Genomic DNA, 16,674 nt, shown 5'->3' on the forward strand with positions numbered 1-16,674 from the left:
CTGCCACCACCGTGGAGGGGACTGTGTGCGGTGAGGACCTGCCACCACCGTGGAGGGGACCGTCTGCGGTGAGGACCTGCCACCACTGTGGAGGGGACCGTCTGGCATCTTCCAGCAAAGCTGAAGATGCACTTCCCTAAGACCCTGACGTCTGACTACTTGGGTAGGAAAAGCCCTACTCACACGCACAGACATGCTCATGGCAGCTCATTCAAATGTGGAAAGAACCCAGTGAGAATAGCAGATACATGAATTGTGCATGTTATTTTCAAATGCCATTCAGCAGCTGAACACAACAGAAATTTCACAAGCCTAATGTTCAGTGAAAGAAGCAAGACACAAGAATATACATGGTATTTTCCCCTTATTTAAATTCAAAACCAAGCCAAATAAACCACATTATTTAAGAAATGCACACACAGTGTGTACCAGGGTCCCAATTCCCGGGGAAGCGGGCTGGTGCCGCACCATGGACCAGGCCACATAGCAGGAGTGAGCGGCGGCCGGGCGAGCGTCACGGCCTGAGCTGCCCCTCCTGTCAGAGCAGCGGCTGCATTAGACCCTCGCAGGAGCGCAAACCCTACTGTGAACTGCACACGCGAGGAATCCAGGTCGCAGACTCCTTATGAGCATCTAACTAATGCCGACGGCCTGAGGTGGAACCGTTTCATCCCAAAACCACGCCCCCCCCCCACCATCGGTCTGTGAAAACATTGTCTTCCACAAAACCTGTCCCTGGTGCCAAAAAGGCTGGGGACCACGGATATAAACCACAAAGAAAAGCAACAACATTATAACCTTGAAGATCAGAAGAGTAGTCACTTTTTGAGGGGAAGTCAAGGTGGGGGCATGGGTGGGACAGTCCCTTTAAGGTGCCGGCCATAAGCATTTATTGATCGAGTGGTAGCTACACAAATATTTGCTTCATAATTAACTTGTAAATTAATGGATATTTATGTTTTGCACATTTTTCTGTGGGTGTATTCTATCTCATGATAAAAAAATTAAGTGGAAGAACAGCAAAGGTTTAAGTACATGAGTTAAAGGTACAAATGTACTCAATAGCAGAAATAAGAATAATGTCATTGGAAGGATATCTGTTTTTAAGTTGAACGCTGAGATGAACTAAAATACCCATATTTATGTCTCTTATTCCCGCAAAACGGCCTTAGGACATTCAGATCATCCAACGAACCATGCTGAGGGAAGCCGAGAGGAACCTGGTGGGGCTGAAGAGAGGAGGCTGGGGACAGAGGGGAAGTGGGAGGAGGGCAGAGAGAAGAGAATAAAGGAGGGTGGAGGATGGAGGAGGGAGAAGAGATGGAGGGAGGAGGGAAGAGAACAGAAGAGGAGGGTGGAGAAGGGAGGAGGGAGTAGGGAAGAGAACAGGAGGTTGGAGAGTGGAGGAGGGAGAAGGGGAGAGGACAGAAGAGGGGGGGGAGGAGGGAGGAGGGACGGAAGAAGGAGGGAGGAGGCAGGTGGAGGGTGGAGGGAAGTGGGGGTTGGGGAGAGAGAATAGAGGAGGGAGGGTGGAGGAGAGAGGAGAAGGGAGGGGAGGGAAGAAGGAGGATGAAGGTGCAGAAGGGAGATGGAAGGAGGGAGGAGGGAGGAAGGAGCAGGAGGGCTAAAAACCTGCATATGACCCTGACAGGTATTTCAAAAAGAAGAGCTGAGGAGGCTCAAAGGAACCACAGGCACCACCTAAGGGGCACGTCACTAACCTTCAAACACGGGACCCTCAAACCTTCCAACCCCTGGTCTAGACACCTAATCCCCCATGCCCCAAGCCCAGGCTAAATGTCCTGTGGGAAAGTCTCTTGCACCTTCTAGAACCAGGGCCAGGCCAGTTCTTCTATGGAGTTGGCCCTCAAAAACATTTGTAAGACATGGAGGTCATTAAGTGAAATATCCAGACACAGAAAGACAAACGCTGGTGTTGCCACCCATGTGTGGGAGCCGAGGAGATGATCTCGTGGAGGTAGGATGGCGCTCAGCAGAGGCCAGGAAGGGCAGTTGGCAGGAGGAGGAAGGGGGCTGGTTAAAGGGCACAAAACTACAGTCAGGTAAAAGGAGTAGTTCTAGTGTTCGACAGCACAATAGGGTGACTATAGTTAACAATAAGTTATTGTATATTTCAAAATAGCTAGAAGACTTTTATGGCCAGGCGCAGTAGCTCATGCCTGTAATCCCAGCACTTTGGGAGGCCAAGGCAGGCGGATAACTTGAGGTCAGGAGTTCGAAACTAGACTGGCCAAGATGGTGAAACTCTGTCTCTACTAAAAAAAAAAAAAAATTCACCGAGTATGGTGCTGCACGCCTGTAGTCCCAGCTACTCAGGAAGCCGAGGTACGAGAATCACTTGAACCTGGAGGTGGAGGCTGCAGTGAGCTGAGATCATGCCACTGCACTCCAGCCTGGGTGACAGAGAGAGACTCCATTTCAAAAAACAAAATGAAATAGCTAGAAGATCTGGAATGTTCCCAACACAAATGATAAATGTTTGATGTGATGGATGGCCCAGTTACCCTGGCTTGATCATGACACACGGTGTGCCGGCATCAAGTACCACACGTGCTCCATGAACACCATGCGCCTGTATCAGATACCACACGTGCTCCGCGAACATGGTGTGGCTGTATCAGGTACCACACGTGCTCCGCGAACATGGCGTGGCTGTATCAGGTACCACACGTGCTCCGCGAACACGGCGCGCCTGTATCAGGTACCACACGTGCTCCGCGAACATGGTGCGGCTGTATCAGGTACCACATGTGCTCCGTGAACACTGTGCACCTGTATCAGGTACCACACGTGCTCCACAAACATGGTGCGCCTGCATCAGGTACCACACGTGCTCCACAAACACGGTGCGCCTGTATCAGGTACCACACGTGCTCCACAAACACGGTGTGCCTGTATCAGATACCACACGTGCTCCGTGAACATGGTGTGGCTGTATCAGGTACCACACGTGCTCCGCGAACATGGTGTGGCTGTATCAGGTACCACACGTGCTCCGCGAACACGGTGCGCCTGTATCAGATACCACACGTGCTCCGCGAACACGGTGCGCCTGTATCAGGTACCACACGTGCTCCACAAACACGGTGCGCCTGCATCAGGTACCACACGTGCTCTGCGAACATGGTGTGGCTGTATCAGGTACCACACGTGCTCCGCGAACACGGCGCGCCTGTATCAGGTACCACACGTGCTCCGCGAACATGGTGCGGCTGTATCAGGTACCACATGTGCTCCGTGAACACTGTGCACCTGTATCAGGTACCACACGTGCTCCACAAACATGGTGCGCCTGCATCAGGTACCACACGTGCTCCACAAACACGGTGCGCCTGTATCAGGTACCACACGTGCTCCACAAACACGGTGCGCCTGCATCAGGTACCACACGTGCTCCGTGAACATGAACAACGATCCCTAAAAATTTCAAAAATATATTTGTAAAACAAATGAATAGATCTTTAATTCACTTCACCATTTATAAAACGCACACATACACTTTTTTTTATATTTATCACACTCTTCTATGGCTGGAGACAGAATAGCTAATATTATGTCTATTTTGTAGCCAAGAAAACGGAGGTTTGGAAAGGGTATGTAATTCTTAATACCCAAAGTCTCGTAGCAATTACATGTCAGGGTTAAAACTGGACAGAATGCCTCACCCAACACCGTGGTTTTCCACAGGACGTTGCTTCTGACCAAGGAACTCACTTAACAGCCAAAGAAAGGTCGCAATGGGCCGGGCTCCTGGAATTAACTTCCCTCTCATGTCCCTACCATCTCGAAGCCATGGGTCGGACAGAGGTGGGACGGCCTTTGGAGGTCCAGTTACGGCACCCATTCAGCGGCGACGCTGGCAGGGCTGGGGCGAGGCTCTCCAGAGGCCGCACTGACTCCAAATGAGCCTCTGGGACATGGAGCTGTTTCTCCCCAGCCAGGGCTCACGGGGCCAGGAATCGAGGGGCAGACATGGGAGTGGCACTCACTGTCACCCCTGGTGATGTACTAGGGGAGCTCCTGCTTCCTGTCCCCTGACGTTGTGGTCTGCAGGCCGAGAGGTCTGGGTCCCAGGGGAGGAACACTGCCACCAGGAGACGCACGATGACGCCGCTGGAATGGAAGTTAAGACCCCACCCGGCCCCTTTGGGCTCCTCATGCCTCTGAGTCCACGTCCAGAAAGGGATTCTCTGTGCTGGCCCGGGGATTGATCCTGACCACCCAGGGGGAATTGGCCTATGTGGCCACAATGGAGGCAGGACAGAGTCTATGATGCAGGAGAACCCTGGGGCGTCAAATTACTCCACAGAGAACGGTTCAAATAAAATGGCCAGTGCGCAAAGACAGCCAGGCTTATAAGTAAAAACACACAAAATACCAGAAAACAAAAGACTTGATATATTCAAATTATCACGCACAAAATATTTTTAAAATCTATGCAAGTTGTATTTAAAAAACTAAAAGATATAAGACATGAGCCAGTCATGAAAGGACAAATATTGTCACAGGAGGTCCCTTAGCAGAGCCAAAGTCATGGGGACTGGACGGAGACGGGTGGCAGCCAGAGGCTGGGGCGGGCAACGGGCTGTTTCACGGGGACAGAGCTTCAGTTTGGGAGAACGGGAAAGATCTGTAGGCGGAGGCGGCGGGGGCTGCACAGCAATGTGACTGTACTTCACGCCACTGAATTAAAAATGGCTAAAATGGTAAACTTTATGTTATATACATTTTACCACACACAAAAACTAAAAGACAAACTTGAACAACAGAACTTTTTCTCTTTTTTTTTGAGTCGGAGTTTTCCTCTTCTTGCCCAGGCTGGAGTGCAGTGGCGCAATCTTGGCTCACCGCAACCTCCTTCTCCCAGGTTCAAGCGATTCTCCTGCCTCAACCTCCCAAGTAGCTGGAATTACAGGCGCCCACCACCACACCTGGCTAATTTTCACATTTTTAGTAGAGACAGCGTTTCACCACGTTGGCCAGGCTGGTCTCAAACTCCTGACCTTAGGTGATCTACCCGCCTTGGCCTCCCAAAGTGCTGGGATTATAGGTGTGAGCCACTGCACCCGGCCAAGAATAGAACTATTAGAACTAAAAGACAAATCCCAATTAAGCATAACACAGACAAATTTAATAGCAAAACAGATTTTCTAAAGAGATAGTGAATTTGAACATATATCAAAATAAATTATTCAGAATTCAGCATGAAAAGACCAGAAGATGGAAAATAGAGAGAAAAAAAGAAGAAAAACCAAAGAGATATAAAGTGTAAGAGGGTCCCAGAAAGAGAGAGAGAAAAGCTTACTGCAAACAAGCAAGCTTTGAAGAAACGACGGCTAAGAAATTTCTGAGACCGATAAGGATGCCTGCACACACAATTACAAAGCCCAGGCCAGGCAAGTCCCAGAAAACCCAGGAGGCGAGTCCACTTCCAGGAACGGACGAATAAGTTGCTTCAGAACAATATTTTCCATAGAATAGCTGGAAAAGCTAGAAAAATACTAAAAACAAAACAAAATGCCTGTTGAAAGGCACTGGAGACCCAAAAAGGCCACAAGGACCAAAGACCGAGGTCTGGAGCGGAGAAACCCAGAGAGGTGAGCAGGACGCCCCTGGGGACGCGATGGGGCCTTGGGGCCCAGCTCACCAGGCCACCAGCCCACCTGCCCATCGGGAGCCAAAGTCAGCCCCAGGGGAGGTGATGGCCATCCCGACCATCCGGTTATTTCTAAAACCAGCGTCTCAAAGAGTTACTGATTCTGAGCGAGTGGGGGAGAGGCCACGGCCGCATGGCACTCCTGCCACTCCCAGGGCTGGAAGGAAACACAGGGTTCAGGGATCTGTGAGGACGGGGACTGGAGAACACCCCGAGTTTTCTGCTGGGACCCACGAGAACCAACTGCATTTAATTTGGGGAAGACAGAGAAAGAGATCATTGCGAAGGGGCATGAAAGGTGCTTCCGAGGTGGTTATTTTCTACGGTGGTCACAGGAATATTTGCTTTACGATACTTTATAGAGTCGTACATTTGTGTTCCACACGAGTATTTGCCTGATGAAGCTTTACGTACATTTGTGCCCTACATGAATATTTGCTTTATGATACTTTAATGATACTTTATGGACATCTGTGTTTTGTGCTCTTCTCTGTATGTGTTTTTCTTCATAATGAAAGTGATGAAACAAACAAGAATTTTGAACACGAGGTTGTTGCTAGAAGCACTTCTGTTCAACACTGTACTGGAGGTCCTAGTCAGTATAATGAACTGAACCAAGAACGTGGAATAAGTAAGATTGGAATAGACATTGGAGAGGGGTAAAAGGATCCTTATTCACAGGTGACATAATCATTTCATAGTAAATTGTAAAGAATATGCAAAAAAAAACTCTACTAGAATAAGATGATGTGGCATATTTGCAGCAATAAAACTTGGAAATTAATTGTTAATACCACTTTTCAATAGCACTGAAACCCAAAAAATACTTAGAGATATATTTTATTAAATTTATGTTGAAGACCCATACCCTAAAAACTACAAAATATTCCAGAGAGAAATTTAAGAAGGCATAAACACATGGAGAGATATACTATGTTTACGGATTAGAAGACTCAATACTAACATCCTCAAGTGGATTTATAGATTCAATGTAATCCCAATAAAAATCAGCAGGCTTGACAAGTTCATTCTAAAATTTTGCAGCATTCAAAGGACCTGAAAGAAAAAACGAAAAAAACCAACACAACCGTTTTGAGAGCGGGAAGAACAAAGCTGGAAGACTTACAGTCCCAGATTTTGAGACTAACTATAAAGCTACACTGTAGCTTTATTACTGCAGCTGCTAGAATAATCATGTAATAGTAATCAAGACAGAGTGGAACTGGTATAAAGAGAAATATAAAGATCAGTGGAACAGAACAGAGCACAGAAATAGATCAAATAGATCCGCGCTTTTTTGGATCCACAGATTTTCAACAAAGGTGCCAAGATAATTCCACAGAGAAAGAACAGGAATGCTGGAAAAACCGGACATCATCCAGGAAAAACAATCCTCAGCCCCCATATACACCATCTTCAAAAACCAACCTGAAATGAACCAGAGGTCTCAATGTAAAAGATAAAAATAGAAGACATCCAACAGAAAACGAAGAAAACTTTGGGGCAGACAAAGGTTTCTTAGGTTCTTAAACGGGACACAAAAAGCACAAATCTTATTTTTCTTTAAGTGATAAAATGGTCATTATCAAAATTTAAAACTTCTGTTCATCAAAAGACACGGCCCCACATACACCAGCGTGAACTCACATGAGCTTAGCACTGTCCCCACCCCACCTGCACCAGCGTGAACTCACATCAGCTTAGCACTGTCCCCGGCCCACCTGCACCAGCGTGAACTCACATGAGCTTAGCACTGTCCCCACCCACCTGCACCTGCGTGAACTCACATGAGCTTAGCACTGTCCCCACCCCACCTGCACCAGCGTGAACTCACATGAGCTTAGCACTGTCCCCACCCCACCTGCACCAGCGTGAACTCACATGAGCTTAGCACTGTCCCCACCCCACCTGCACCAGCGTGAACTCACATGAGCTTAGCACTGTCCCCGGCCCACCTGCACCAGCGTGAACTCACATGAGCTTAGCACTGTCCCCACCCCACCTGCACCAGCGTGAACTCACATGAGCTTAGCACTGTCCCCGCCCCACCTGCACCAGCGTGAACTCACATGAGCTTAGCACTGTCCCCGCCCCACCTGCACCAGCGTGAACTCACATCAGCTTAGCACTGTCCCCACCCACCTGCACCAGCGTGAACTCACATCAGCTTAGCACTGTCCCCGCCCCACCTGCACCAGCGTGAACTCACATCAGCTTAGCACTGTCCCCGCCCCACCTGCACCAGCGTGAACTCACATCAGCTTAGCACTGTCCCGCCCCCCCTGCACCAGCGTGAACTCACATGAGCTTAGCACTGTCCCCGCCCCACCTGCACCAGCGTGAACTCACATCAGCTTAGCACTGTCCCCACCCACCTGCACCAGCGTGAACTCACATGAGCTTAGCACTGTCCCCGACCCCCTGCACCAGCGTGAACTCACATCAGCTCAGCACTGTCCCCGCCCACCTGCACCAGCGTGAACTCACATGAGCTTAGCACTGTCCCTGGCCCACCTGCACCAGCGTGAACTCACATGAGCTTAGCACTGTCCCCACCCACCTGCACCAGCGTGAACTCACATGAGCTCAGCACTGTCCCCGCCCCACCTGCACCAGCGTGAACTCACATGAGCTTAGCACTGTCCCTGGCCCACCTGCACCAGCGTGAACTCACATGAGCTCAGCACTGTCCCCCCCCACCTGCACCAGCGTGAACTCACATGAGCTTAGCACTGTCCCTGGCCCACCTGCACCAGCGTGAACTCACATGAGCTTAGCACTGTCCCCGCCCCACCTGCACCAGCGTGAACTCACATGAGCTTAGCACTGTCCCCACCCACCTGCACCAGCGTGAACTCACATGAGCTCAGCACTGTCCCCGCCCCACCTGCACCAGCGTGAACTCACATGAGCTTAGCACTGTCCCCACCCACCTGTACCAGCGTGAACTCACATGAGCTTAGCACTGTCCCCGCCCCCCCTGCACCAGCGTGAACTCACATGAGCTTAGCACTGTCCCCACCCACCTGCACCAGCGTGAACTCACATGAGCTCAGCACTGTCCCCACCCACCTGCACCAGCGTGAACTCACATCAGCTCAGCACTGTCCCCACCCACCTGCACCAGCGTGAACTCACATGAGCTTAGCACTGTCCCCACCCCACCTGCACCAGCGTGAACTCACATCAGCTTAGCACTGTCCCCACCCACCTGCACCAGCGTGAACTCACATGAGCTTAGCACTGTCCCCACCCACCTGCACCAGCGTGAACTCACATCAGCTCAGCACTGTCCCCACCCACCTGCACCAGCGTGAACTCACATGAGCTTAGCACTGTCCCCACCCCACCTGCACCAGCGTGAACTCACATCAGCTTAGCACTGTCCCCGCCCCACCTGCACCAGCGTGAACTCACGTGAGCTCAGCACTGTCCCCACCCACCCTGCACCAGCGTGAAGTCACATGAGCTTAGCACTGTCCCCACCCCACCTACACCAGCGTGAACTCACATTGGCTCCTCTCTGCTGTTTTCTAAAGTTGCAGCAGATTCTATACAGCTGATACCAACATTCTTTTCTAAATAATCCCAGGCTAAAGCCGACAAGTCAAATATAGAAGTCAGGTGGCACGTGATAAAGAGATGAGGAAAAACACACTTCCTCACTCAGCTAGCAACACCTGCATTTAATCAGTCACTGACCAGTGTGCCATTCTAAATATAGGGGAAATAGCATGATTCAGGAATCTCTTGGTCACCACCATGCTCTGTGGTGAAATGCTTTGGTCTCAAAACCACCCAAGACAAAGCACGTGGCCTCGTGTCCCCTTTCTGTTAAACGGATGCTGGGGAGGCGCCAGATCTCCTTCCTTCACCCCCACGTCTCCCGACCTCCAGCAGCTGCAGGGAAGAGCTGGAAGGGAAAGTGGAAACCCAACCTTCATGGGTTAGATGGGCCGATGCTTCCGTAACACTCACCAGCAGTGGGACACGGTGGGACAAAATGTGCCATCACAAAGGAGGCTGAAGTTGCCTTTCTCGATTTTCTGCGAATTAGCAATTTAAAAGTGCTTCCTCCCCTGTGGATTCTGTGCTGGTTCCTTCTACCTCGCCAGAGCAAACACCTGACCGTGTGTCTCTAACACCGGAGATGCCAGAGGGAACAGTGTGGGGAGGACTCGCCTGATACGAGGTCCTGTGTCCCCACATTTCCTGTTGGACCTAAAGGCTAAACAGGGGTGAACGCACAAGAGGTTCCAGGCGTCCACTCCTGGAGGCAGAGTCCCTGATGTACTCAGGCAGCAGAGCGGCCCTCCTGGTCGTCTGCAGAGGAGCCCCCAGCGCAGGCCTCAGGTGGTCCCGGCCGCAGCTCCTGGGCGTCTGCAGAGGAGCCCCCAGCGCAGGCCTCAGGTGGTCCCAGCCGCAGCTCCTGGGCGTCTGCAGAGGAGCCCCCAGCGCAGGCCTCAGGTGGTCCCGGCCGCAGCTCCTGGTCGTCTGCAGAGGAGCCCCCAGCGCAGGCCTCAGGTGGTCCCGGCCGCAGCTCCTGGCCAGCTCAGCGGCAGCCTCCGCGCGGGGTCCTCCAGGCGGGCAGGCCCTGCTTCTGAGTTCAGCATCGACTCCCTCCTAGAGGTGCTGCTCCACGGTTTCCTGAATAGTTTCTTTAACTGGAAATCAAGTTACCTCCAAGACCACAAGGCAGTTCAGACGGAGTTCGCGAGACCACGCACAAGACAGGCGCAGACGTGGCCAGCAGAGCCCTCGCTCATCCGCCTCCAGTCTCCAGGTGAGGTGGGTTGCGTGGGGGGCCTCAGCTGTTGAGGGATAAACATCTGTGTCCTGTGTAGAGACCGGGCTCTCTGTGCGGAGGGAAAAGCTGGCAACTGTGCAGGGCCCCAACCCCACCAGGAGAAGAGGACTCTGGCCCAGGGGTGAATCCACGCGTGTTAACACGCCCCCGGGGCTGAGACTGCGGAAGCTGCGGGTTCCTGGTGTGGGTCAGGCCTGGGTAAGGGGCCTGAGGGTCATGATGCCCGCAACATCGGCATGCCCTGGTCACCTTCTGCAGCCGGACAGGCAGACGCTGTGATGCTGAGGAGTGACCAGAACGCCGTAGCCATGGGGCCTGGGCCATGCTGCTCAGGGGTGCAAAGTGCTCCAACTCCTGCCAGACACATCGGCCGGCACAGAGGGCAGCAAACGGCTACTGCTGGCCAGGATCAGAGCAGCCGGCAGCCGCAAGACCGCAGTCCTCGTTCCAGGAGCAAGACGGCCCCCAAGGTCGTGGGGCCTAGTCAAAGGGCATGGAGGCCAATCTGAAAGGTCCCTCGCTGGCCAAATCACAGACAGTGTGAACATCACAGTAAGTGACAGTAACTAATGATAACTCAAATAAAACAGAAACCGTGGAGTCCACACACACATAGAAACTGTGAAGTCCACACACACACAGACGCCACAAAGTCCACACACGCACGAATGCCGCGGAGTCCACACACTCACGGACGGCGCGGAATCCACAGACAGACAGACATCGTGGAGTCCACACACACACAGACACCGCAGAGTCCACACACACACACACACACACACACAGTGTGGAGTCCACACACACATAAGTGTAGGTGTCCACTGCAAGTCTGATGAGGAGCAGGATGTGTGCTTGGCCTGGCCTTTCCACAGAGCAGGTGCAACCTGCCCCAGGTGCTGGAGCTGAGCGCCCTCAGCAAAGAGGCAAATCAAAACCACAGGCCTGACGGAGGCAGCAAGAAGGCCGTGTCACCTCCGAGATAGACTGGAGAGAGCTGCACGGCCTAACCTCACTGTGAGGAAACAGACAGCAAGAGTGTCGGGGCGTTCCATGAAGAAAGTGCCTCAGAACCTTCAAAACATCAAGAAGAGCAGAGTCAAGGCGGGGCTGAGGGTATTCCAGGTGGAGGAGATCACAGAGACACAGCAACTAAATGCAGCACAATTCTGAGCAGGGGCTTCTCCTACGGCATCACTGGGACAGCCTGGCCCGGCACCGGGTGCCAGTCGTGTCCGGGTGAGTACATCCCTGCCGTGACGGGAGGCCATGGGCTGCAGGAGAATGTTCTCTGCAGGACGTACACACACGTACTCGGGGTGACATGCACGATGCTGGGGGCCTAAGCCAATGGCTCAGGGAGAACAAAAAGTTCTTTGCAGTATCCTTGAAACTTTCTGTGAGTTCTGATGGTTTCAAAGGGGAAAGAGAAATGAGCAAAAAGATGTAAACACTTTTCACAGAAAAGAAAACCCACATGGCCAAGAACAGAAGACGACGCTCACCATAACCCGTGACCAGGGAGTGCAAATCCAGGCGCGGTGAGGCCCCCTTCGCTCCTGCTCAGCCAGCAAAAGTGAACCTCCCGGAATTCTAAGTGCTAGAGAACCAGCGAGAGTGCGGGTGTTCGCAGGCATCTCTATTCTGTGCCCTGGGAGCCAGCAATTCCACTTCCAGGTACAAAGCTAAGAGGAACCCACATGCACAGCCAGAGGTGTGTGGACAGGCCACAGCAGCACCATTCCTCAAAGCAAAAACCTGGTGGCAGCCCAAAAGCCCGTCCACAGGAGGAAAGACGGATGTACGCGGCAGGTTTGCTCAGCAGAATGCTGTACAGCAGAGAAACCAAACAAACCGCAGAGGACAGATACACAGAGCGGGGCAGGGAGCCTGCAGACAAACCCACCATCGACCAATACACAGAGGAGGGCAGGGAGCCTGCAGACAAACTGACCCTCGACAGACACACAGAGCAGGGCAGGGAGCCTGCAGACAAACCCACCCTCGACAGACACACAGAGCGGGGCAGGGAGCCTGCAGACAAACCCACCCTCGACAGACACAGAGCGGGGCAGGGAGCCTGCAGACAAACCCACCCTCAACAGACACACAGAGCGGGGCAGGGAGCCTGCAGACAAACCCACCCTCAACAGACACACAGAGCGGGGCAGGGAGCCTGCAGACAAACCCACCTTCAACAGATACACACAGCAGGGCACGGAGCCTGCAGACAAACCCACCCTCGACCGATACACAGAGGAGGGCAGGGAGCCTGCAGACAAACCCACCCTCGACCGATACACAGAGGAGGGCAGGGAGCCTGCAGACAAACCCACCCTCGACAGACACACAGAGTGGGGCGGGAGCCTGCAGACAAACCCACCGTCAACAGACACACAGGGGAGGGCAGGGAGCCTGCAGACAAACCCACCCTGGACAGACACACAGAGCGGAGCGGGGAGCCTGCAGACAAACCCACCCTCGACAGACACACAGAGGAAGGCAGGGAGCCTGCAGACAAACCCACCCTCGACTGATACACAGAGGAAGGCAGGGAGCCTGCAGACAAACCCACCCTCAACTGATACACAGAGGAAGGCAGGGAGCCTGCAGACAAACCCACCCTCGACAGACACACAGAGCAGGGTGGGGAGCCCACAGACAAACCCACCCTGGACAGACACACGGAGCGGGGCAGGGAGCCTGCAGACAAACCCACCCTTGACAGACACAGAGCAGGGCAGGGAGCCTGCAGACAAAGCCACCCTCACACGGCCAAGTGATTTTCAACAAAGGCATCAGCACAATTCCATGGAGAAAAGAAAGCTCTTCAATAAATGGTGCTGGGACTGAATATTCACATGAAAAAAACTAACCTTGATATTTACTTCATTCCACATACGGAAATTAACTAGAGATGGACAAGAGACGCCGATAGGACAGTCAAAACTAGAAGCTACCAGAAAAACACAACTTCTCCTTTGGGGTAAGCAAAGGTTTATTAGGAAAAAATTTAACTAGAAAACAGTAAATAAGTTGGACTTCACTGATGTTAAAATCTTCTGCTCAAGACACCATTAAAATATGAAGAGGGGCTGGGCACGGTGGATCATGCCTGTAATCTCCATGCTTTGAGAGGCTGAGACAGGAGGATTGCTTGTGCCTGGGAGGCTGAGGCTACAGTGAGTCAAGATTGGGCCACCACACTCCAGCCTGGGTGACAAAGTGAGACGCTCTCAAAAAAAAAAAAAAAAAAAAAAGCAAGCCACTTACAGGGAAAAAATATCCACAATCCATACACCTGACAAAGGACTTGTATATAGACTATGTCACAAAACTCTGTAACTCATTAATAGTAAGATAAACAGGCCAGGTGTGGTGGCTCACGCCTGTAAACCTAGCACTCTGGGAGGTCGAGGTGAGCAGATCACCTGAGCTCAGGAGTTCAAGACCAGCCTTGGCAACATGGGGAAACCCCATCTCTACTAAAATACAAAAAATTAGCCAGGTGTGGTGGTATGCACCTGTAGTCCCAGCTACTCAGGAGGCTGAGGCAGGATTGCTTGAACCTGGGAGGCGGTGGTTGCAGTGAGCCGAGATTGCACCACTGCACTCCAGCCTGGGTGACAGAGTAAAACCTCATCTCCCTCAGAATGACCTGCACGCTCCCGGGTCTGGTCCCCACAGCAGCCGGGGATAAAAGGTAAGAGGTGAGATATGGGCATTTCATGAAAGAAGATTTATGAATGGCCAATAAACCCATGAAAAGGTGCTCACCATCACCAGCCATCAGGAAAATGTCAAACCACAGTGAGACACACATCAGAGCTACTAGAATCATGAAAATTAAGGCCGACAGCGTCAACGCCGCAGAGCCCGCACGCTGCTGACAGGAAGGCAGAACAGTACGAACGCCGGAAAACTGTTCAGCAGGTTCCTTTAAGGTAAAAACACCTTTCCCTCTGATGTGCCAATTCCACCCCTAGGTACTTCCCAAGGTACATCCACAGAAAGACAGACAAGAATGTTAATGGCGTCTTTATTCTAGTAACCCGAACTGGAAACTACAGCATCGAAACAATCTCGGTGCAGTCACAGAAGGATGAGCAAACAGTAAGGAGCCACCAATACACAGCCACCAATACACAAGCTGTAATGCATGACCATCCGGCTGAGTGGAAAGAGAAACACGAGGGCACAGCGTGCGGTTTCCCGTACGCATGAAATTCAAGAGCTGGCAACGGAAGCCCTGGGGCTCCAAGTCAGGGCAGTGGCTGCCGTGGGGACCGGAGCTGGGAGCGTGCAGGCCGTTCCGAGGGACAGAAGTCTCTGCACCTTGACTGGGGTGTGAGTTACACAGGCGTGTGAGCTGTCAAAACACAGATTATCCATGTTGTACACAAATTTCACACGGAAATCCTGCACTTCACTGCATGTAAATTCTACCTCAATTCTCCAAACCTGAACAAACTATAATGAGATGCAACAATGCGGATGGACCTTAACAATTATAAGGTTTAAAAGTTCCAGAATACTACAGTGGTACCCACTTTATAAAGTTAAAAAGGACTGAAGTTAAATTTTTTTTTTCAGATTTGTATAGATACCAGATAGTTATTTTAAAAGGACAGCAAGGGATGATGAGCGCGGAATTTGGGCTGACGGTTACCCAGGCGGAAGGAGGCAGGGGATAAGCGTCGTGGTCACCTGCGAGACGTGAGAGGACTGAGCTGGCTCTTGTGTCGGGTGGCAGGTCCATGGGCGTTTGTCACACGATGAAAATAAAAAATACAGGTGTGGAGTCCTAACTAGGGAAGAGAAGTCAGGCTGGAGGGAGCCGGGGAAGCAAAAAGAATTCGCAGATTGGCTATGTCTGCCTTTCCTCATGGTTCAGGACACAGCGCGTCTGCACAAATAACTCACCTAACTCACAATCCTCCTCCACCCAACTTATCACCAGACCCTCGGCTGAGGGAAAAACGCAACTTAGCTCCCTGCAACCTTGGCGTTACCAGCACCACTTGTGGCCCTCTCCAGCGCAAGCACCACCTTTAAAACCCCCGGCAAGGCTCTGTCTCCTGCCAGTCAGCTCCTCTCTTGCTGATGCGCCCGTTGCTTTCTCGCAACCTATCTTCCTGCTTTCTTGAATAAATCTGCCTTTCTTGACCTACAACTGTCTTGGTAAATTCCTTTACCACCTGCACCACTGGCCTCAGTTAGTCGCTACCCAGGAAAACAGGTACAGTTATAATCACAGAGACAAATAAAACGGGCCACGCGTGAACAAACGAGGAGAATGTGTCCTGAACCAAGGGACGTGATTAATTTGATTCTGGGCTCCTGAGATCCTAAGATCTAAATTTAAAAAGAAGAAAAAGAAATCATAGTGGAAGTTAGGAAACACAACTGAATAATAACTAAGGTTTTATACTCAAACCTTACGGACACCCCTACAGTACTAAGTTCTCCATGAGAGGAAAATCTTATGTTAGAAACAAAAGCCTGGAGAGGAGGGCCCAGCTCAAGGGTTAGCAACACAACCGCAGAATGAGCGCGAATAAAGCAGAAGCAAAACCACAGGTGGGAAAGTAAAGAAATAAAGGGATTAGCGGAGAAGGAGGCGAAGGGCAGCTGTAGAGGTGGAAAGGAGAACAGCCTCTGACACGGGACAGGCCTGGGGCGCTGCAGGCTGTGCTCAGAGCACCTGGCGGCTCGCGAGGGTTCTAGACGGTGCTGCTGCTCGGGGTCTGGGGCACGGCTACAGCCACATCCCTGTCCCCTCGGTTCAAGGATCGGCAGTGAGGATGAGAAAGGCCAGGCTTGTCTGTAACCCTCCCCATAGCCCCGGTGATGCCTCGACAATGCTGCAGAGCTGGCCGAGTGGATGCAGAGCCTTTGGGCCGTCCCCGTCTGCAGGGCCTGCCCCGCCTTGGCCCTTCTCATCCCAGCCACATGGGCCCCTCTCCTCTCACCTGAGGCCCCAGTTCAGAGGCCTCGGGGCGGTTCCGGGAAGGCCATGTGGCTGGCTTCCTGTGCACATGGACAGCCATGCGGCTGGTTCCCCAGTGAAGACGGGAGTCGGGGGACAGGAGGGTGGCAGAGGCTGTCCACCCTGGGAACCCTGAAGGGCAAAGGGAAAAGAAAACCTGGTCGGCTCAGAAGTAAGCAGCGCTCTCACAACCACCAGACCTCC

General features: G+C 52.0%; 1 protein-coding gene across 10 annotated transcripts in view; it reads right to left on the bottom strand.

The window, feature by feature from the left end:
- The window catches only part of B3GNTL1 (UDP-GlcNAc:betaGal beta-1,3-N-acetylglucosaminyltransferase like 1), a 116,268-nt gene that overhangs the window by 68,843 nt on the left and 30,751 nt on the right, over positions 1-16,674 (bottom strand). The gene's annotated exons all lie outside the window — the stretch shown is intronic.

This window comes from Pan troglodytes, chromosome 19 (genome assembly GCF_028858775.2).
Source record: "Pan troglodytes isolate AG18354 chromosome 19, NHGRI_mPanTro3-v2.0_pri, whole genome shotgun sequence".
NCBI lineage: Eukaryota > Metazoa > Chordata > Mammalia > Primates > Hominidae > Pan > Pan troglodytes.